The sequence below is a fragment of the Phalangium opilio genome, unplaced genomic scaffold (genome assembly GCF_054372755.1).
Source record: "Phalangium opilio isolate 3A_F unplaced genomic scaffold, DU_Popi_V2 ptg000352l_1, whole genome shotgun sequence".
In the NCBI taxonomy this organism is placed as follows: domain Eukaryota; kingdom Metazoa; phylum Arthropoda; class Arachnida; order Opiliones; family Phalangiidae; genus Phalangium; species Phalangium opilio.
In genome coordinates, this window is record NW_028324228.1 from 3,233,385 (window position 1) to 3,247,668 (window position 14,284).

The 14,284-nt window shown below is 42.6% G+C and overlaps 62 non-coding genes across 62 annotated transcripts; all 62 read left to right on the forward strand.

The window, feature by feature from the left end:
* Positions 1–35: 35 nt before the first annotated feature.
* TRNAD-GUC (transfer RNA aspartic acid (anticodon GUC)) lies at positions 36–107 on the forward strand. The gene has a single exon. It is a non-coding gene; the product is annotated as a tRNA-Asp (tRNA).
* A 66-nt stretch (positions 108–173) lies between these two features.
* On the forward strand, positions 174–244 carry TRNAG-UCC (transfer RNA glycine (anticodon UCC)). The gene has a single exon. It is a non-coding gene; the product is annotated as a tRNA-Gly (tRNA).
* Positions 245–501: 257 nt separating this feature from the next.
* TRNAD-GUC (transfer RNA aspartic acid (anticodon GUC)) lies at positions 502–573 on the forward strand. Its single transcript has one exon. It is a non-coding gene; the product is annotated as a tRNA-Asp (tRNA).
* Positions 574–639: 66 nt separating this feature from the next.
* Positions 640–710, forward strand: TRNAG-UCC (transfer RNA glycine (anticodon UCC)). The gene has a single exon. It is a non-coding gene; the product is annotated as a tRNA-Gly (tRNA).
* A 257-nt stretch (positions 711–967) lies between these two features.
* Positions 968–1,039, forward strand: TRNAD-GUC (transfer RNA aspartic acid (anticodon GUC)). Its single transcript has one exon. It is a non-coding gene; the product is annotated as a tRNA-Asp (tRNA).
* A 66-nt stretch (positions 1,040–1,105) lies between these two features.
* Positions 1,106–1,176, forward strand: TRNAG-UCC (transfer RNA glycine (anticodon UCC)). The gene has a single exon. It is a non-coding gene; the product is annotated as a tRNA-Gly (tRNA).
* Positions 1,177–1,433: 257 nt separating this feature from the next.
* On the forward strand, positions 1,434–1,505 carry TRNAD-GUC (transfer RNA aspartic acid (anticodon GUC)). Its single transcript has one exon. It is a non-coding gene; the product is annotated as a tRNA-Asp (tRNA).
* Positions 1,506–1,571: 66 nt separating this feature from the next.
* TRNAG-UCC (transfer RNA glycine (anticodon UCC)) lies at positions 1,572–1,642 on the forward strand. Its single transcript has one exon. It is a non-coding gene; the product is annotated as a tRNA-Gly (tRNA).
* A 257-nt stretch (positions 1,643–1,899) lies between these two features.
* Positions 1,900–1,971, forward strand: TRNAD-GUC (transfer RNA aspartic acid (anticodon GUC)). Its single transcript has one exon. It is a non-coding gene; the product is annotated as a tRNA-Asp (tRNA).
* A 66-nt stretch (positions 1,972–2,037) lies between these two features.
* Positions 2,038–2,108, forward strand: TRNAG-UCC (transfer RNA glycine (anticodon UCC)). Its single transcript has one exon. It is a non-coding gene; the product is annotated as a tRNA-Gly (tRNA).
* Positions 2,109–2,365: 257 nt separating this feature from the next.
* TRNAD-GUC (transfer RNA aspartic acid (anticodon GUC)) lies at positions 2,366–2,437 on the forward strand. The gene has a single exon. It is a non-coding gene; the product is annotated as a tRNA-Asp (tRNA).
* A 66-nt stretch (positions 2,438–2,503) lies between these two features.
* Positions 2,504–2,574, forward strand: TRNAG-UCC (transfer RNA glycine (anticodon UCC)). Its single transcript has one exon. It is a non-coding gene; the product is annotated as a tRNA-Gly (tRNA).
* A 257-nt stretch (positions 2,575–2,831) lies between these two features.
* Positions 2,832–2,903, forward strand: TRNAD-GUC (transfer RNA aspartic acid (anticodon GUC)). Its single transcript has one exon. It is a non-coding gene; the product is annotated as a tRNA-Asp (tRNA).
* A 66-nt stretch (positions 2,904–2,969) lies between these two features.
* On the forward strand, positions 2,970–3,040 carry TRNAG-UCC (transfer RNA glycine (anticodon UCC)). Its single transcript has one exon. It is a non-coding gene; the product is annotated as a tRNA-Gly (tRNA).
* A 257-nt stretch (positions 3,041–3,297) lies between these two features.
* Positions 3,298–3,369, forward strand: TRNAD-GUC (transfer RNA aspartic acid (anticodon GUC)). Its single transcript has one exon. It is a non-coding gene; the product is annotated as a tRNA-Asp (tRNA).
* A 66-nt stretch (positions 3,370–3,435) lies between these two features.
* TRNAG-UCC (transfer RNA glycine (anticodon UCC)) lies at positions 3,436–3,506 on the forward strand. Its single transcript has one exon. It is a non-coding gene; the product is annotated as a tRNA-Gly (tRNA).
* A 257-nt stretch (positions 3,507–3,763) lies between these two features.
* On the forward strand, positions 3,764–3,835 carry TRNAD-GUC (transfer RNA aspartic acid (anticodon GUC)). The gene has a single exon. It is a non-coding gene; the product is annotated as a tRNA-Asp (tRNA).
* A 66-nt stretch (positions 3,836–3,901) lies between these two features.
* Positions 3,902–3,972, forward strand: TRNAG-UCC (transfer RNA glycine (anticodon UCC)). The gene has a single exon. It is a non-coding gene; the product is annotated as a tRNA-Gly (tRNA).
* Positions 3,973–4,229: 257 nt separating this feature from the next.
* Positions 4,230–4,301, forward strand: TRNAD-GUC (transfer RNA aspartic acid (anticodon GUC)). Its single transcript has one exon. It is a non-coding gene; the product is annotated as a tRNA-Asp (tRNA).
* A 66-nt stretch (positions 4,302–4,367) lies between these two features.
* TRNAG-UCC (transfer RNA glycine (anticodon UCC)) lies at positions 4,368–4,438 on the forward strand. The gene has a single exon. It is a non-coding gene; the product is annotated as a tRNA-Gly (tRNA).
* A 258-nt stretch (positions 4,439–4,696) lies between these two features.
* TRNAD-GUC (transfer RNA aspartic acid (anticodon GUC)) lies at positions 4,697–4,768 on the forward strand. The gene has a single exon. It is a non-coding gene; the product is annotated as a tRNA-Asp (tRNA).
* A 66-nt stretch (positions 4,769–4,834) lies between these two features.
* Positions 4,835–4,905, forward strand: TRNAG-UCC (transfer RNA glycine (anticodon UCC)). Its single transcript has one exon. It is a non-coding gene; the product is annotated as a tRNA-Gly (tRNA).
* A 240-nt stretch (positions 4,906–5,145) lies between these two features.
* TRNAD-GUC (transfer RNA aspartic acid (anticodon GUC)) lies at positions 5,146–5,217 on the forward strand. The gene has a single exon. It is a non-coding gene; the product is annotated as a tRNA-Asp (tRNA).
* A 66-nt stretch (positions 5,218–5,283) lies between these two features.
* TRNAG-UCC (transfer RNA glycine (anticodon UCC)) lies at positions 5,284–5,354 on the forward strand. The gene has a single exon. It is a non-coding gene; the product is annotated as a tRNA-Gly (tRNA).
* Positions 5,355–5,612: 258 nt separating this feature from the next.
* On the forward strand, positions 5,613–5,684 carry TRNAD-GUC (transfer RNA aspartic acid (anticodon GUC)). The gene has a single exon. It is a non-coding gene; the product is annotated as a tRNA-Asp (tRNA).
* A 66-nt stretch (positions 5,685–5,750) lies between these two features.
* On the forward strand, positions 5,751–5,821 carry TRNAG-UCC (transfer RNA glycine (anticodon UCC)). The gene has a single exon. It is a non-coding gene; the product is annotated as a tRNA-Gly (tRNA).
* Positions 5,822–6,078: 257 nt separating this feature from the next.
* Positions 6,079–6,150, forward strand: TRNAD-GUC (transfer RNA aspartic acid (anticodon GUC)). The gene has a single exon. It is a non-coding gene; the product is annotated as a tRNA-Asp (tRNA).
* Positions 6,151–6,216: 66 nt separating this feature from the next.
* Positions 6,217–6,287, forward strand: TRNAG-UCC (transfer RNA glycine (anticodon UCC)). The gene has a single exon. It is a non-coding gene; the product is annotated as a tRNA-Gly (tRNA).
* A 258-nt stretch (positions 6,288–6,545) lies between these two features.
* Positions 6,546–6,617, forward strand: TRNAD-GUC (transfer RNA aspartic acid (anticodon GUC)). The gene has a single exon. It is a non-coding gene; the product is annotated as a tRNA-Asp (tRNA).
* Positions 6,618–6,683: 66 nt separating this feature from the next.
* On the forward strand, positions 6,684–6,754 carry TRNAG-UCC (transfer RNA glycine (anticodon UCC)). The gene has a single exon. It is a non-coding gene; the product is annotated as a tRNA-Gly (tRNA).
* A 257-nt stretch (positions 6,755–7,011) lies between these two features.
* On the forward strand, positions 7,012–7,083 carry TRNAD-GUC (transfer RNA aspartic acid (anticodon GUC)). Its single transcript has one exon. It is a non-coding gene; the product is annotated as a tRNA-Asp (tRNA).
* A 66-nt stretch (positions 7,084–7,149) lies between these two features.
* On the forward strand, positions 7,150–7,220 carry TRNAG-UCC (transfer RNA glycine (anticodon UCC)). Its single transcript has one exon. It is a non-coding gene; the product is annotated as a tRNA-Gly (tRNA).
* Positions 7,221–7,478: 258 nt separating this feature from the next.
* TRNAD-GUC (transfer RNA aspartic acid (anticodon GUC)) lies at positions 7,479–7,550 on the forward strand. Its single transcript has one exon. It is a non-coding gene; the product is annotated as a tRNA-Asp (tRNA).
* A 66-nt stretch (positions 7,551–7,616) lies between these two features.
* TRNAG-UCC (transfer RNA glycine (anticodon UCC)) lies at positions 7,617–7,687 on the forward strand. The gene has a single exon. It is a non-coding gene; the product is annotated as a tRNA-Gly (tRNA).
* A 257-nt stretch (positions 7,688–7,944) lies between these two features.
* Positions 7,945–8,016, forward strand: TRNAD-GUC (transfer RNA aspartic acid (anticodon GUC)). The gene has a single exon. It is a non-coding gene; the product is annotated as a tRNA-Asp (tRNA).
* A 66-nt stretch (positions 8,017–8,082) lies between these two features.
* On the forward strand, positions 8,083–8,153 carry TRNAG-UCC (transfer RNA glycine (anticodon UCC)). Its single transcript has one exon. It is a non-coding gene; the product is annotated as a tRNA-Gly (tRNA).
* Positions 8,154–8,394: 241 nt separating this feature from the next.
* On the forward strand, positions 8,395–8,466 carry TRNAD-GUC (transfer RNA aspartic acid (anticodon GUC)). The gene has a single exon. It is a non-coding gene; the product is annotated as a tRNA-Asp (tRNA).
* A 66-nt stretch (positions 8,467–8,532) lies between these two features.
* On the forward strand, positions 8,533–8,603 carry TRNAG-UCC (transfer RNA glycine (anticodon UCC)). The gene has a single exon. It is a non-coding gene; the product is annotated as a tRNA-Gly (tRNA).
* A 257-nt stretch (positions 8,604–8,860) lies between these two features.
* On the forward strand, positions 8,861–8,932 carry TRNAD-GUC (transfer RNA aspartic acid (anticodon GUC)). Its single transcript has one exon. It is a non-coding gene; the product is annotated as a tRNA-Asp (tRNA).
* A 66-nt stretch (positions 8,933–8,998) lies between these two features.
* Positions 8,999–9,069, forward strand: TRNAG-UCC (transfer RNA glycine (anticodon UCC)). The gene has a single exon. It is a non-coding gene; the product is annotated as a tRNA-Gly (tRNA).
* Positions 9,070–9,309: 240 nt separating this feature from the next.
* TRNAD-GUC (transfer RNA aspartic acid (anticodon GUC)) lies at positions 9,310–9,381 on the forward strand. Its single transcript has one exon. It is a non-coding gene; the product is annotated as a tRNA-Asp (tRNA).
* A 66-nt stretch (positions 9,382–9,447) lies between these two features.
* TRNAG-UCC (transfer RNA glycine (anticodon UCC)) lies at positions 9,448–9,518 on the forward strand. The gene has a single exon. It is a non-coding gene; the product is annotated as a tRNA-Gly (tRNA).
* Positions 9,519–9,775: 257 nt separating this feature from the next.
* Positions 9,776–9,847, forward strand: TRNAD-GUC (transfer RNA aspartic acid (anticodon GUC)). The gene has a single exon. It is a non-coding gene; the product is annotated as a tRNA-Asp (tRNA).
* A 66-nt stretch (positions 9,848–9,913) lies between these two features.
* TRNAG-UCC (transfer RNA glycine (anticodon UCC)) lies at positions 9,914–9,984 on the forward strand. The gene has a single exon. It is a non-coding gene; the product is annotated as a tRNA-Gly (tRNA).
* A 240-nt stretch (positions 9,985–10,224) lies between these two features.
* TRNAD-GUC (transfer RNA aspartic acid (anticodon GUC)) lies at positions 10,225–10,296 on the forward strand. Its single transcript has one exon. It is a non-coding gene; the product is annotated as a tRNA-Asp (tRNA).
* Positions 10,297–10,362: 66 nt separating this feature from the next.
* TRNAG-UCC (transfer RNA glycine (anticodon UCC)) lies at positions 10,363–10,433 on the forward strand. The gene has a single exon. It is a non-coding gene; the product is annotated as a tRNA-Gly (tRNA).
* A 257-nt stretch (positions 10,434–10,690) lies between these two features.
* Positions 10,691–10,762, forward strand: TRNAD-GUC (transfer RNA aspartic acid (anticodon GUC)). Its single transcript has one exon. It is a non-coding gene; the product is annotated as a tRNA-Asp (tRNA).
* Positions 10,763–10,828: 66 nt separating this feature from the next.
* On the forward strand, positions 10,829–10,899 carry TRNAG-UCC (transfer RNA glycine (anticodon UCC)). Its single transcript has one exon. It is a non-coding gene; the product is annotated as a tRNA-Gly (tRNA).
* Positions 10,900–11,157: 258 nt separating this feature from the next.
* TRNAD-GUC (transfer RNA aspartic acid (anticodon GUC)) lies at positions 11,158–11,229 on the forward strand. The gene has a single exon. It is a non-coding gene; the product is annotated as a tRNA-Asp (tRNA).
* Positions 11,230–11,295: 66 nt separating this feature from the next.
* Positions 11,296–11,366, forward strand: TRNAG-UCC (transfer RNA glycine (anticodon UCC)). Its single transcript has one exon. It is a non-coding gene; the product is annotated as a tRNA-Gly (tRNA).
* Positions 11,367–11,623: 257 nt separating this feature from the next.
* On the forward strand, positions 11,624–11,695 carry TRNAD-GUC (transfer RNA aspartic acid (anticodon GUC)). Its single transcript has one exon. It is a non-coding gene; the product is annotated as a tRNA-Asp (tRNA).
* A 66-nt stretch (positions 11,696–11,761) lies between these two features.
* TRNAG-UCC (transfer RNA glycine (anticodon UCC)) lies at positions 11,762–11,832 on the forward strand. Its single transcript has one exon. It is a non-coding gene; the product is annotated as a tRNA-Gly (tRNA).
* A 257-nt stretch (positions 11,833–12,089) lies between these two features.
* Positions 12,090–12,161, forward strand: TRNAD-GUC (transfer RNA aspartic acid (anticodon GUC)). The gene has a single exon. It is a non-coding gene; the product is annotated as a tRNA-Asp (tRNA).
* Positions 12,162–12,227: 66 nt separating this feature from the next.
* Positions 12,228–12,298, forward strand: TRNAG-UCC (transfer RNA glycine (anticodon UCC)). The gene has a single exon. It is a non-coding gene; the product is annotated as a tRNA-Gly (tRNA).
* A 257-nt stretch (positions 12,299–12,555) lies between these two features.
* Positions 12,556–12,627, forward strand: TRNAD-GUC (transfer RNA aspartic acid (anticodon GUC)). Its single transcript has one exon. It is a non-coding gene; the product is annotated as a tRNA-Asp (tRNA).
* Positions 12,628–12,693: 66 nt separating this feature from the next.
* TRNAG-UCC (transfer RNA glycine (anticodon UCC)) lies at positions 12,694–12,764 on the forward strand. The gene has a single exon. It is a non-coding gene; the product is annotated as a tRNA-Gly (tRNA).
* Positions 12,765–13,022: 258 nt separating this feature from the next.
* Positions 13,023–13,094, forward strand: TRNAD-GUC (transfer RNA aspartic acid (anticodon GUC)). Its single transcript has one exon. It is a non-coding gene; the product is annotated as a tRNA-Asp (tRNA).
* A 66-nt stretch (positions 13,095–13,160) lies between these two features.
* On the forward strand, positions 13,161–13,231 carry TRNAG-UCC (transfer RNA glycine (anticodon UCC)). Its single transcript has one exon. It is a non-coding gene; the product is annotated as a tRNA-Gly (tRNA).
* A 257-nt stretch (positions 13,232–13,488) lies between these two features.
* On the forward strand, positions 13,489–13,560 carry TRNAD-GUC (transfer RNA aspartic acid (anticodon GUC)). The gene has a single exon. It is a non-coding gene; the product is annotated as a tRNA-Asp (tRNA).
* A 66-nt stretch (positions 13,561–13,626) lies between these two features.
* On the forward strand, positions 13,627–13,697 carry TRNAG-UCC (transfer RNA glycine (anticodon UCC)). The gene has a single exon. It is a non-coding gene; the product is annotated as a tRNA-Gly (tRNA).
* Positions 13,698–13,955: 258 nt separating this feature from the next.
* TRNAD-GUC (transfer RNA aspartic acid (anticodon GUC)) lies at positions 13,956–14,027 on the forward strand. The gene has a single exon. It is a non-coding gene; the product is annotated as a tRNA-Asp (tRNA).
* A 66-nt stretch (positions 14,028–14,093) lies between these two features.
* On the forward strand, positions 14,094–14,164 carry TRNAG-UCC (transfer RNA glycine (anticodon UCC)). The gene has a single exon. It is a non-coding gene; the product is annotated as a tRNA-Gly (tRNA).
* Positions 14,165–14,284: the final 120 nt, after the last annotated feature.

The following is a 14,284-nucleotide window of genomic DNA, read 5'->3' on the forward strand; positions in this document are numbered from 1 at the left end:
TAAGTTTAAAAAACTGAGATAACCAATTTTACTCATCCTCGGTAGTATAGTGGTGAGTATCCTCGCCTGTCACGCGAGAGACCGGGGTTCGATTCCCCGCCGGGGAGCGGTTTATTATATGTATACTAATCTAGGCTTCTTTTGTGTGTCATATCGAAGTGTGACCTATGCAAGCATCGGTAGTTCAATGGTAGAATTCTAGCCTTCCAAGCGGGAGGTCCGGGTTCGATTCCCGGCCGGTGCAACCCGTACGATCTCGTTTCATTGACTCTCAAAATCGTGCACATTTTTTGTAAAACCAATAACGTTTCTCGAAAAGTAAAGGGTTCAGAAATCGCCTTGACCATTATTTCTAGCGTAGAGTATTTTATTGGGTTTCTTTTTCTTCAAACTCACTTTTTCATTTAATTAGTGACTATCGCGCATGCTCCGGGACTTAGCGAAAAAAATTCGGATAGAAGTACTATAAGTTTAAAAAACTGAGATAACCAATTTTACTCATCCTCGGTAGTATAGTGGTGAGTATCCTCGCCTGTCACGCGAGAGACCGGGGTTCGATTCCCCGCCGGGGAGCGGTTTATTATATGTATACTAATCTAGGCTTCTTTTGTGTGTCATATCGAAGTGTGACCTATGCAAGCATCGGTAGTTCAATGGTAGAATTCTCGCCTTCCAAGCGGGAGGTCCGGGTTCGATTCCCGGCCGGTGCAACCCGTACGATCTCGTTTCTTTGACTCTCAAAATCGTGCACATTTTTTGTAAAACCAATAACGTTTCTCGAAAAGTAAAGTGTTCAGAAATCGCTTAGACCATTATTTCTAGCGTAGAGTATTTTATTGGGTTACTTTTTCTTCAAACTCACTTTTCCATTTAATTACTGACTATCGCGCATGCTCCGGGACTTTGCGAAAAAAATTCGGATAGAAGTACTATAAGTTTAAAAAACTGAGATAACCAATTTTACTCATCCTCGGTAGTATAGTGGTGAGTATCCTCGCCTGTCACGCGAGAGACCGGGGTTCGATTCCCCGCCGGGGAGCGGTTTATTATATGTATACTAATCTAGGCTTCTTTTGTGTGTCATATCGAAGTGTGACCTATGCAAGCATCGGTAGTTCAATGGTAGAATTCTAGCCTTCCAAGCGGGAGGTCCGGGTTCGATTCCCGGCCGGTGCAACCCGTACGATCTCGTTTCTTTGACTCTCAAAATCGTGCACATTTTTTGTAAAACCAATAACGTTTCTCGAAAAGTAAAGGGTTCAGAAATCGCCTTGACCATTATTTCTAGCGTAGAGTATTTTATTGGGTTTCTTTTTCTTCAAACTCACTTTTTCATTTAATTAGTGACTATCGCGCATGCTCCGGGACTTAGCGAAAAAAATTCGGATAGAAGTACTATAAGTTTAAAAAACTGAGATAACCAATTTTACTCATCCTCGGTAGTATAGTGGTGAGTATCCTCGCCTGTCACGCGAGAGACCGGGGTTCGATTCCCCGCCGGGGAGCGGTTTATTATATGTATACTAATCTAGGCTTCTTTTGTGTGTCATATCGAAGTGTGACCTATGCAAGCATCGGTAGTTCAATGGTAGAATTCTAGCCTTCCAAGCGGGAGGTCCGGGTTCGATTCCCGGCCGGTGCAACCCGTACGATCTCGTTTCTTTGACTCTCAAAATCGTGCACATTTTTTGTAAAACCAATAACGTTTCTCGAAAAGTAAAGGGTTCAGAAATCGCCTTGACCATTATTTCTAGCGTAGAGTATTTTATTGGGTTTCTTTTTCTTCAAACTCACTTTTTCATTTAATTAGTGACTATCGCGCATGCTCCGGGACTTAGCGAAAAAAATTCGGATAGAAGTACTATAAGTTTAAAAAACTGAGATAACCAATTTTACTCATCCTCGGTAGTATAGTGGTGAGTATCCTCGCCTGTCACGCGAGAGACCGGGGTTCGATTCCCCGCCGGGGAGCGGTTTATTATATGTATACTAATCTAGGCTTCTTTTGTGTGTCATATCGAAGTGTGACCTATGCAAGCATCGGTAGTTCAATGGTAGAATTCTCGCCTTCCAAGCGGGAGGTCCGGGTTCGATTCCCGGCCGGTGCAACCCGTACGATCTCGTTTCTTTGACTCTCAAAATCGTGCACATTTTTTGTAAAACCAATAACGTTTCTCGAAAAGTAAAGTGTTCAGAAATCGCTTAGACCATTATTTCTAGCGTAGAGTATTTTATTGGGTTACTTTTTCTTCAAACTCACTTTTCCATTTAATTACTGACTATCGCGCATGCTCCGGGACTTTGCGAAAAAAATTCGGATAGAAGTACTATAAGTTTAAAAAACTGAGATAACCAATTTTACTCATCCTCGGTAGTATAGTGGTGAGTATCCTCGCCTGTCACGCGAGAGACCGGGGTTCGATTCCCCGCCGGGGAGCGGTTTATTATATGTATACTAATCTAGGCTTCTTTTGTGTGTCATATCGAAGTGTGACCTATGCAAGCATCGGTAGTTCAATGGTAGAATTCTAGCCTTCCAAGCGGGAGGTCCGGGTTCGATTCCCGGCCGGTGCAACCCGTACGATCTCGTTTCTTTGACTCTCAAAATCGTGCACATTTTTTGTAAAACCAATAACGTTTCTCGAAAAGTAAAGGGTTCAGAAATCGCCTTGACCATTATTTCTAGCGTAGAGTATTTTATTGGGTTTCTTTTTCTTCAAACTCACTTTTTCATTTAATTAGTGACTATCGCGCATGCTCCGGGACTTAGCGAAAAAAATTCGGATAGAAGTACTATAAGTTTAAAAAACTGAGATAACCAATTTTACTCATCCTCGGTAGTATAGTGGTGAGTATCCTCGCCTGTCACGCGAGAGACCGGGGTTCGATTCCCCGCCGGGGAGCGGTTTATTATATGTATACTAATCTAGGCTTCTTTTGTGTGTCATATCGAAGTGTGACCTATGCAAGCATCGGTAGTTCAATGGTAGAATTCTCGCCTTCCAAGCGGGAGGTCCGGGTTCGATTCCCGGCCGGTGCAACCCGTACGATCTCGTTTCTTTGACTCTCAAAATCGTGCACATTTTTTGTAAAACCAATAACGTTTCTCGAAAAGTAAAGTGTTCAGAAATCGCTTAGACCATTATTTCTAGCGTAGAGTATTTTATTGGGTTACTTTTTCTTCAAACTCACTTTTCCATTTAATTACTGACTATCGCGCATGCTCCGGGACTTTGCGAAAAAAATTCGGATAGAAGTACTATAAGTTTAAAAAACTGAGATAACCAATTTTACTCATCCTCGGTAGTATAGTGGTGAGTATCCTCGCCTGTCACGCGAGAGACCGGGGTTCGATTCCCCGCCGGGGAGCGGTTTATTATATGTATACTAATCTAGGCTTCTTTTGTGTGTCATATCGAAGTGTGACCTATGCAAGCATCGGTAGTTCAATGGTAGAATTCTAGCCTTCCAAGCGGGAGGTCCGGGTTCGATTCCCGGCCGGTGCAACCCGTACGATCTCGTTTCTTTGACTCTCAAAATCGTGCACATTTTTTGTAAAACCAATAACGTTTCTCGAAAAGTAAAGGGTTCAGAAATCGCCTTGACCATTATTTCTAGCGTAGAGTATTTTATTGGGTTTCTTTTTCTTCAAACTCACTTTTTCATTTAATTAGTGACTATCGCGCATGCTCCGGGACTTAGCGAAAAAAATTCGGATAGAAGTACTATAAGTTTAAAAAACTGAGATAACCAATTTTACTCATCCTCGGTAGTATAGTGGTGAGTATCCTCGCCTGTCACGCGAGAGACCGGGGTTCGATTCCCCGCCGGGGAGCGGTTTATTATATGTATACTAATCTAGGCTTCTTTTGTGTGTCATATCGAAGTGTGACCTATGCAAGCATCGGTAGTTCAATGGTAGAATTCTCGCCTTCCAAGCGGGAGGTCCGGGTTCGATTCCCGGCCGGTGCAACCCGTACGATCTCGTTTCTTTGACTCTCAAAATCGTGCACATTTTTTGTAAAACCAATAACGTTTCTCGAAAAGTAAAGTGTTCAGAAATCGCTTAGACCATTATTTCTAGCGTAGAGTATTTTATTGGGTTACTTTTTCTTCAAACTCACTTTTCCATTTAATTACTGACTATCGCGCATGCTCCGGGACTTTGCGAAAAAAATTCGGATAGAAGTACTATAAGTTTAAAAAACTGAGATAACCAATTTTACTCATCCTCGGTAGTATAGTGGTGAGTATCCTCGCCTGTCACGCGAGAGACCGGGGTTCGATTCCCCGCCGGGGAGCGGTTTATTATATGTATACTAATCTAGGCTTCTTTTGTGTGTCATATCGAAGTGTGACCTATGCAAGCATCGGTAGTTCAATGGTAGAATTCTAGCCTTCCAAGCGGGAGGTCCGGGTTCGATTCCCGGCCGGTGCAACCCGTACGATCTCGTTTCTTTGACTCTCAAAATCGTGCACATTTTTTGTAAAACCAATAACGTTTCTCGAAAAGTAAAGGGTTCAGAAATCGCCTTGACCATTATTTCTAGCGTAGAGTATTTTATTGGGTTTCTTTTTCTTCAAACTCACTTTTTCATTTAATTAGTGACTATCGCGCATGCTCCGGGACTTAGCGAAAAAAATTCGGATAGAAGTACTATAAGTTTAAAAAACTGAGATAACCAACTTTTACTCATCCTCGGTAGTATAGTGGTGAGTATCCTCGCCTGTCACGCGAGAGACCGGGGTTCGATTCCCCGCCGGGGAGCGGTTTATTATATGTATACTAATCTAGGCTTCTTTTGTGTGTCATATCGAAGTGTGACCTATGCAAGCATCGGTAGTTCAATGGTAGAATTCTCGCCTTCCAAGCGGGAGGTCCGGGTTCGATTCCCGGCCGGTGCAACCCGTACGATCTCGTTTCTTTGACTCTCAAAATCGTGCACATTTTTTGTAAAACCAATAACGTTTCTCGAAAAGTAAAGGATTCAGAAATCGCCTTGACCATTATTTCTAGCGTAGAGTATTTTATTGGGTTACTTTTTCATTTAATTAGTGACTATCGCGCATGCTCCGGGACTTAGCGAAAAAAATTCGGATAGAAGTATTATAAGTTTAAAAAACTGAGATAACCAATTTTACTCATCCTCGGTAGTATAGTGGTGAGTATCCTCGCCTGTCACGCGAGAGACCGGGGTTCGATTCCCCGCCGGGGAGCGGTTTATTATATGTATACTAATCTAGGCTTCTTTTGTGTGTCATATCGAAGTGTGACCTATGCAAGCATCGGTAGTTCAATGGTAGAATTCTAGCCTTCCAAGCGGGAGGTCCGGGTTCGATTCCCGGCCGGTGCAACCCGTACGATCTCGTTTCTTTGACTCTCAAAATCGTGCACATTTTTTGTAAAACCAATAACGTTTCTCGAAAAGTAAAGGGTTCAGAAATCGCCTTGACCATTATTTCTAGCGTAGAGTATTTTATTGGGTTACTTTTTCTTCAAACTCACTTTTTCATTTAATTAGTGACTATCGCGCATGCTCCGGGACTTAGCGAAAAAAATTCGGATAGAAGTACTATAAGTTTGAAAAACTGAGATAACCAACTTTTATTCATCCTCGGTAGTATAGTGGTGAGTATCCTCGCCTGTCACGCGAGAGACCGGGGTTCGATTCCCCGCCGGGGAGCGGTTTTTTAAATGTATACTAATCTAGGCTTCTTTTGTGTGTCATATCGAAGTGTGACCTATGCAAGCATCGGTAGTTCAATGGTAGAATTCTCGCCTTCCAAGCGGGAGGTCCGGGTTCGATTCCCGGCCGGTGCAAGCCGTACGATCTCGTTTCTTTGACTCTCAAAATCGTGCACATTTTTTGTAAAACCAATAACGTTTCTCGAAAAGTAAAGGGTTCAGAAATCGCCTTGACTATTATTTCTAGCGTAGAGTATTTTATTGGGTTACTTTTTCTTCAAACTCACTTTTTCATTTAATTAGTGACTATCGCGCATGCTCCGGGACTTAGCGAAAAAAATTCGGATAGAAGTACTATAAGTTTAAAAAACTGAGATAACCAATTTTACTCATCCTCGGTAGTATAGTGGTGAGTATCCTCGCCTGTCACGCGAGAGACCGGGGTTCGATTCCCCGCCGGGGAGCGGTTTATTATATGTATACTAATCTAGGCTTCTTTTGTGTGTCATATCGAAGTGTGACCTATGCAAGCATCGGTAGTTCAATGGTAGAATTCTAGCCTTCCAAGCGGGAGGTCCGGGTTCGATTCCCGGCCGGTGCAACCCGTACGATCTCGTTTCTTTGACTCTCAAAATCGTGCACATTTTTTGTAAAACCAATAACGTTTCTCGAAAAGTAAAGGGTTCAGAAATCGCCTTGACCATTATTTCTAGCGTAGAGTATTTTATTGGGTTTCTTTTTCTTCAAACTCACTTTTTCATTTAATTAGTGACTATCGCGCATGCTCCGGGACTTAGCGAAAAAAATTCGGATAGAAGTACTATAAGTTTGAAAAACTGAGATAACCAACTTTTATTCATCCTCGGTAGTATAGTGGTGAGTATCCTCGCCTGTCACGCGAGAGACCGGGGTTCGATTCCCCGCCGGGGAGCGGTTTTTTAAATGTATACTAATCTAGGCTTCTTTTGTGTGTCATATCGAAGTGTGACCTATGCAAGCATCGGTAGTTCAATGGTAGAATTCTCGCCTTCCAAGCGGGAGGTCCGGGTTCGATTCCCGGCCGGTGCAAGCCGTACGATCTCGTTTCTTTGACTCTCAAAATCGTGCACATTTTTTGTAAAACCAATAACGTTTCTCGAAAAGTAAAGGGTTCAGAAATCGCCTTGACTATTATTTCTAGCGTAGAGTATTTTATTGGGTTTCTTTTTCTTCAAACTCACTTTTTCATTTAATTAGTGACTATCGCGCATGCTCCGGGACTTAGCGAAAAAAATTCGGATAGAAGTACTATAAGTTTAAAAAACTGAGATAACCAATTTTACTCATCCTCGGTAGTATAGTGGTGAGTATCCTCGCCTGTCACGCGAGAGACCGGGGTTCGATTCCCCGCCGGGGAGCGGTTTATTATATGTATACTAATCTAGGCTTCTTTTGTGTGTCATATCGAAGTGTGACCTATGCAAGCATCGGTAGTTCAATGGTAGAATTCTAGCCTTCCAAGCGGGAGGTCCGGGTTCGATTCCCGGCCGGTGCAACCCGTACGATCTCGTTTCTTTGACTCTCAAAATCGTGCACATTTTTTGTAAAACCAATAACGTTTCTCGAAAAGTAAAGGGTTCAGAAATCGCCTTGACTATTATTTCTAGCGTAGAGTATTTTATTGGGTTTCTTTTTCTTCAAACTCACTTTTTCATTTAATTAGTGACTATCGCGCATGCTCCGGGACTTAGCGAAAAAAATTCGGATAGAAGTACTATAAGTTTGAAAAACTGAGATAACCAACTTTTATTCATCCTCGGTAGTATAGTGGTGAGTATCCTCGCCTGTCACGCGAGAGACCGGGGTTCGATTCCCCGCCGGGGAGCGGTTTTTTAAATGTATACTAATCTAGGCTTCTTTTGTGTGTCATATCGAAGTGTGACCTATGCAAGCATCGGTAGTTCAATGGTAGAATTCTCGCCTTCCAAGCGGGAGGTCCGGGTTCGATTCCCGGCCGGTGCAAGCCGTACGATCTCGTTTCTTTGACTCTCAAAATCGTGCACATTTTTTGTAAAACCAATAACGTTTCTCGAAAAGTAAAGGGTTCAGAAATCGCCTTGACTATTATTTCTAGCGTAGAGTATTTTATTGGGTTTCTTTTTCTTCAAACTCACTTTTTCATTTAATTAGTGACTATCGCGCATGCTCCGGGACTTAGCGAAAAAAATTCGGATAGAAGTACTATAAGTTTAAAAAACTGAGATAACCAATTTTACTCATCCTCGGTAGTATAGTGGTGAGTATCCTCGCCTGTCACGCGAGAGACCGGGGTTCGATTCCCCGCCGGGGAGCGGTTTATTATATGTATACTAATCTAGGCTTCTTTTGTGTGTCATATCGAAGTGTGACCTATGCAAGCATCGGTAGTTCAATGGTAGAATTCTAGCCTTCCAAGCGGGAGGTCCGGGTTCGATTCCCGGCCGGTGCAACCCGTACGATCTCGTTTCTTTGACTCTCAAAATCGTGCACATTTTTTGTAAAACCAATAACGTTTCTCGAAAAGTAAAGGGTTCAGAAATCGCCTTGACCATTATTTCTAGCGTAGAGTATTTTATTGGGTTACTTTTTCATTTAATTAGTGACTATCGCGCATGCTCCGGGACTTAGCGAAAAAAATTCGGATAGAAGTACTATAAGTTTGAAAAACTGAGATAACCAACTTTTATTCATCCTCGGTAGTATAGTGGTGAGTATCCTCGCCTGTCACGCGAGAGACCGGGGTTCGATTCCCCGCCGGGGAGCGGTTTTTTAAATGTATACTAATCTAGGCTTCTTTTGTGTGTCATATCGAAGTGTGACCTATGCAAGCATCGGTAGTTCAATGGTAGAATTCTCGCCTTCCAAGCGGGAGGTCCGGGTTCGATTCCCGGCCGGTGCAAGCCGTACGATCTCGTTTCTTTGACTCTCAAAATCGTGCACATTTTTTGTAAAACCAATAACGTTTCTCGAAAAGTAAAGGGTTCAGAAATCGCCTTGACTATTATTTCTAGCGTAGAGTATTTTATTGGGTTTCTTTTTCTTCAAACTCACTTTTTCATTTAATTAGTGACTATCGCGCATGCTCCGGGACTTAGCGAAAAAAATTCGGATAGAAGTACTATAAGTTTAAAAAACTGAGATAACCAATTTTACTCATCCTCGGTAGTATAGTGGTGAGTATCCTCGCCTGTCACGCGAGAGACCGGGGTTCGATTCCCCGCCGGGGAGCGGTTTATTATATGTATACTAATCTAGGCTTCTTTTGTGTGTCATATCGAAGTGTGACCTATGCAAGCATCGGTAGTTCAATGGTAGAATTCTAGCCTTCCAAGCGGGAGGTCCGGGTTCGATTCCCGGCCGGTGCAACCCGTACGATCTCGTTTCTTTGACTCTCAAAATCGTGCACATTTTTTGTAAAACCAATAACGTTTCTCGAAAAGTAAAGGGTTCAGAAATCGCCTTGACCATTATTTCTAGCGTAGAGTATTTTATTGGGTTACTTTTTCATTTAATTAGTGACTATCGCGCATGCTCCGGGACTTAGCGAAAAAAATTCGGATAGAAGTATTATAAGTTTAAAAAACTGAGATAACCAATTTTACTCATCCTCGGTAGTATAGTGGTGAGTATCCTCGCCTGTCACGCGAGAGACCGGGGTTCGATTCCCCGCCGGGGAGCGGTTTATTATATGTATACTAATCTAGGCTTCTTTTGTGTGTCATATCGAAGTGTGACCTATGCAAGCATCGGTAGTTCAATGGTAGAATTCTAGCCTTCCAAGCGGGAGGTCCGGGTTCGATTCCCGGCCGGTGCAAGCCGTACGATCTCGTTTCTTTGACTCTCAAAATCGTGCACATTTTTTGTAAAACCAATAACGTTTCTCGAAAAGTAAAGGGTTCAGAAATCGCCTTGACTATTATTTCTAGCGTAGAGTATTTTATTGGGTTTCTTTTTCTTCAAACTCACTTTTTCATTTAATTAGTGACTATCGCGCATGCTCCGGGACTTAGCGAAAAAAATTCGGATAGAAGTACTATAAGTTTAAAAAACTGAGATAACCAATTTTACTCATCCTCGGTAGTATAGTGGTGAGTATCCTCGCCTGTCACGCGAGAGACCGGGGTTCGATTCCCCGCCGGGGAGCGGTTTATTATATGTATACTAATCTAGGCTTCTTTTGTGTGTCATATCGAAGTGTGACCTATGCAAGCATCGGTAGTTCAATGGTAGAATTCTAGCCTTCCAAGCGGGAGGTCCGGGTTCGATTCCCGGCCGGTGCAACCCGTACGATCTCGTTTCTTTGACTCTCAAAATCGTGCACATTTTTTGTAAAACCAATAACGTTTCTCGAAAAGTAAAGGGTTCAGAAATCGCCTTGACCATTATTTCTAGCGTAGAGTATTTTATTGGGTTACTTTTTCATTTAATTAGTGACTATCGCGCATGCTCCGGGACTTAGCGAAAAAAATTCGGATAGAAGTATTATAAGTTTAAAAAACTGAGATAACCAATTTTACTCATCCTCGGTAGTATAGTGGTGAGTATCCTCGCCTGTCACGCGAGAGACCGGGGTTCGATTCCCCGCCGGGGAGCGGTTTATTATATGTATACTAATCTAGGCTTCTTTTGTGTGTCATATCGAAGTGTGACCTATGCAAGCATCGGTAGTTCAATGGTAGAATTCTAGCCTTCCAAGCGGGAGGTCCGGGTTCGATTCCCGGCCGGTGCAAGCCGTACGATCTCGTTTCTTTGACTCTCAAAATCGTGCACATTTTTTGTAAAACCAATAACGTTTCTCGAAAAGTAAAGGGTTCAGAAATCGCCTTGACTATTATTTCTAGCGTAGAGTATTTTATTGGGTTTCTTTTTCTTCAAACTCACTTTTTCATTTAATTAGTGACTATCGCGCATGCTCCGGGACTTAGCGAAAAAAATTCGGATAGAAGTACTATAAGTTTAAAAAACTGAGATAACCAATTTTACTCATCCTCGGTAGTATAGTGGTGAGTATCCTCGCCTGTCACGCGAGAGACCGGGGTTCGATTCCCCGCCGGGGAGCGGTTTATTATATGTATACTAATCTAGGCTTCTTTTGTGTGTCATATCGAAGTGTGACCTATGCAAGCATCGGTAGTTCAATGGTAGAATTCTAGCCTTCCAAGCGGGAGGTCCGGGTTCGATTCCCGGCCGGTGCAACCCGTACGATCTCGTTTCTTTGACTCTCAAAATCGTGCACATTTTTTGTAAAACCAATAACGTTTCTCGAAAAGTAAAGGGTTCAGAAATCGCCTTGACTATTATTTCTAGCGTAGAGTATTTTATTGGGTTTCTTTTTCTTCAAACTCACTTTTTCATTTAATTAGTGACTATCGCGCATGCTCCGGGACTTAGCGAAAAAAATTCGGATAGAAGTACTATAAGTTTGAAAAACTGAGATAACCAACTTTTATTCATCCTCGGTAGTATAGTGGTGAGTATCCTCGCCTGTCACGCGAGAGACCGGGGTTCGATTCCCCGCCGGGGAGCGGTTTTTTAAATGTATACTAATCTAGGCTTCTTTTGTGTGTCATATCGAAGTGTGACCTATGCAAGCATCGGTAGTTCAATGGTAGAATTCTCGCCTTCCAAGCGGGAGGTCCGGGTTCGATTCCCGGCCGGTGCAAGCCGTACGATCTCGTTTCTTTGACTCTCAAAATCGTGCACATTTTTTGTAAAACCAATAACGTTTCTCGAAAAGTAAAGGGTTCAGAAATCGCCTTGACTATTATTTCTAGCGTAGAGTATTTTATTGGGTTTCTTTTTCTTCAAACTCACTTTTTCATTTAATTAGTGACTATCGCGCATGCTCCGGGACTTAGCGAAAAAAATTCGGATAGAAGTACTATAAGTTTAAAAAACTGAGATAACCAATTTTACTCATCCTCGGTAGTATAGTGGTGAGTATCCTCGCCTGTCACGCGAGAGACCGGGGTTCGATTCCCCGCCGGGGAGCGGTTTATTATATGTATACTAATCTAGGCTTCTTTTGTGTGTCATATCGAAGTGTGACCTATGCAAGCATCGGTAGTTCAATGGTAGAATTCTAGCCTTCCAAGCGGGAGGTCCGGGTTCGATTCCCGGCCGGTGCAACCCGTACGATCTCGTTTCTTTGACTCTCAAAATCGTGCACATTTTTTGTAAAACCAATAACGTTTCTCGAAAAGTAAAGGGTTCAGAAATCGCCTTGACTATTATTTCTAGCGTAGAGTATTTTATTGGGTTTCTTTTTCTTCAAACTCACTTTTTCATTTAATTAGTGACTATCGCGCATGCTCCGGGACTTAGCGAAAAAAATTCGGATAGAAGTACTATAAGTTTAAAAAACTGAGATAACCAATTTTACTCATCCTCGGTAGTATAGTGGTGAGTATCCTCGCCTGTCACGCGAGAGACCGGGGTTCGATTCCCCGCCGGGGAGCGGTTTATTATATGTATACTAATCTAGGCTTCTTTTGTGTGTCATATCGAAGTGTGACCTATGCAAGCATCGGTAGTTCAATGGTAGAATTCTAGCCTTCCAAGCGGGAGGTCCGGGTTCGATTCCCGGCCGGTGCAACCCGTACGATCTCGTTTCTTTGACTCTCAAAATCGTGCACATTTTTTGTAAAACCAATAACGTTTCTCGAAAAGTAAAGGGTTCAGAAATCGCCTTGACCATTATTTCTAGCGTAGAGTATTTTATTGGGTTTCTTTTTCTTCAAACTCACTTTTTCATTTAATTAGTGACTATCGCGCATGCTCCTTGACTTAGCGAAAAAAATTCGGATAGAAGTACTATAAGTTTAAAAAACTGAGATAACCAATTTTACTCATCCTCGGTAGTATAGTGGTGAGTATCCTCGCCTGTCACGCGAGAGACCGGGGTTCGATTCCCCGCCGGGGAGCGGTTTATTATATGTATACTAATCTAGGCTTCTTTTGTGTGTCATATCGAAGTGTGACCTATGCAAGCATCGGTAGTTCAATGGTAGAATTCTAGCCTTCCAAGCGGGAGGTCCGGGTTCGATTCCCGGCCGGTGCAACCCGTACGATCTCGTTTCTTTGACTCTCAAAATCGTGCACATTTTTTGTAAAACCAATAACGTTTCTCGAAAAGTAAAGGGTTCAGAAATCGCCTTGACCATTATTTCTAGCGTAGAGTATTTTATTGGGTTTCTTTTTCTTCAAACTCACTTTTTCATTTAATTAGTGACTATCGCGCATGCTCCGGGACTTAGCGAAAAAAATTCGGATAGAAGTACTATAAGTTTAAAAAACTGAGATAACCAACTTTTACTCATCCTCGGTAGTATAGTGGTGAGTATCCTCGCCTGTCACGCGAGAGACCGGGGTTCGATTCCCCGCCGGGGAGCGGTTTATTATATGTATACTAATCTAGGCTTCTTTTGTGTGTCATATCGAAGTGTGACCTATGCAAGCATCGGTAGTTCAATGGTAGAATTCTCGCCTTCCAAGCGGGAGGTCCGGGTTCGATTCCCGGCCGGTGCAACCCGTACGATCTCGTTTCTTTGACTCTCAAAATCGTGCACATTTTTTGTAAAACCAATAACGTTTCTCGAAAAGTAAAGGATTCAGAAATCGCCTTGACCATTATTTCTAGCGTAGAGTATTTTATTGGGTTACTTTTTCTTCAAACTCACTTTTTCATTTAATTAGTGACTATCGCGCATGCTCCGGGACTTAGCGAAAAAAATTCGGATAGAAGTACTATAAGTTTAAAAAACTGAGATAACCAATTTTACTCATCCTCGGTAGTATAGTGGTGAGTATCCTCGCCTGTCACGCGAGAGACCGGGGTTCGATTCCCCGCCGGGGAGCGGTTTATTATATGTATACTAATCTAGGCTTCTTTTGTGTGTCATATCGAAGTGTGACCTATGCAAGCATCGGTAGTTCAATGGTAGAATTCTAGCCTTCCAAGCGGGAGGTCCGGGTTCGATTCCCGGCCGGTGCAACCCGTACGATCTCGTTTCTTTGACTCTCAAAATCGTGCACATTTTTTGTAAAACCAATAACGTTTCTCGAAAAGTAAAGGGTTCAGAAATCGCCTTGACCATTATTTCTAGCGTAGAGTATTTTATTGGGTTTCTTTTTCTTCAAACTCACTTTTTCATTTAATTAGTGACTATCGCGCATGCTCCGGGACTTAGCGAAAAAAATTCGGATAGAAGTACTATAAGTTTAAAAAACTGAGATAACCAACTTTTACTCATCCTCGGTAGTATAGTGGTGAGTATCCTCGCCTGTCACGCGAGAGACCGGGGTTCGATTCCCCGCCGGGGAGCGGTTTATTATATGTATACTAATCTAGGCTTCTTTTGTGTGTCATATCGAAGTGTGACCTATGCAAGCATCGGTAGTTCAATGGTAGAATTCTCGCCTTCCAAGCGGGAGGTCCGGGTTCGATTCCCGGCCGGTGCAACCCGTACGATCTCGTTTCTTTGACTCTCAAAATCGTGCACATTTTTTGTAAAACCAATAACGTTTCTCGAAAAGTAAAGGATTCAGAAATCGCCTTGACCATTATTTCTAGCGTAGAGT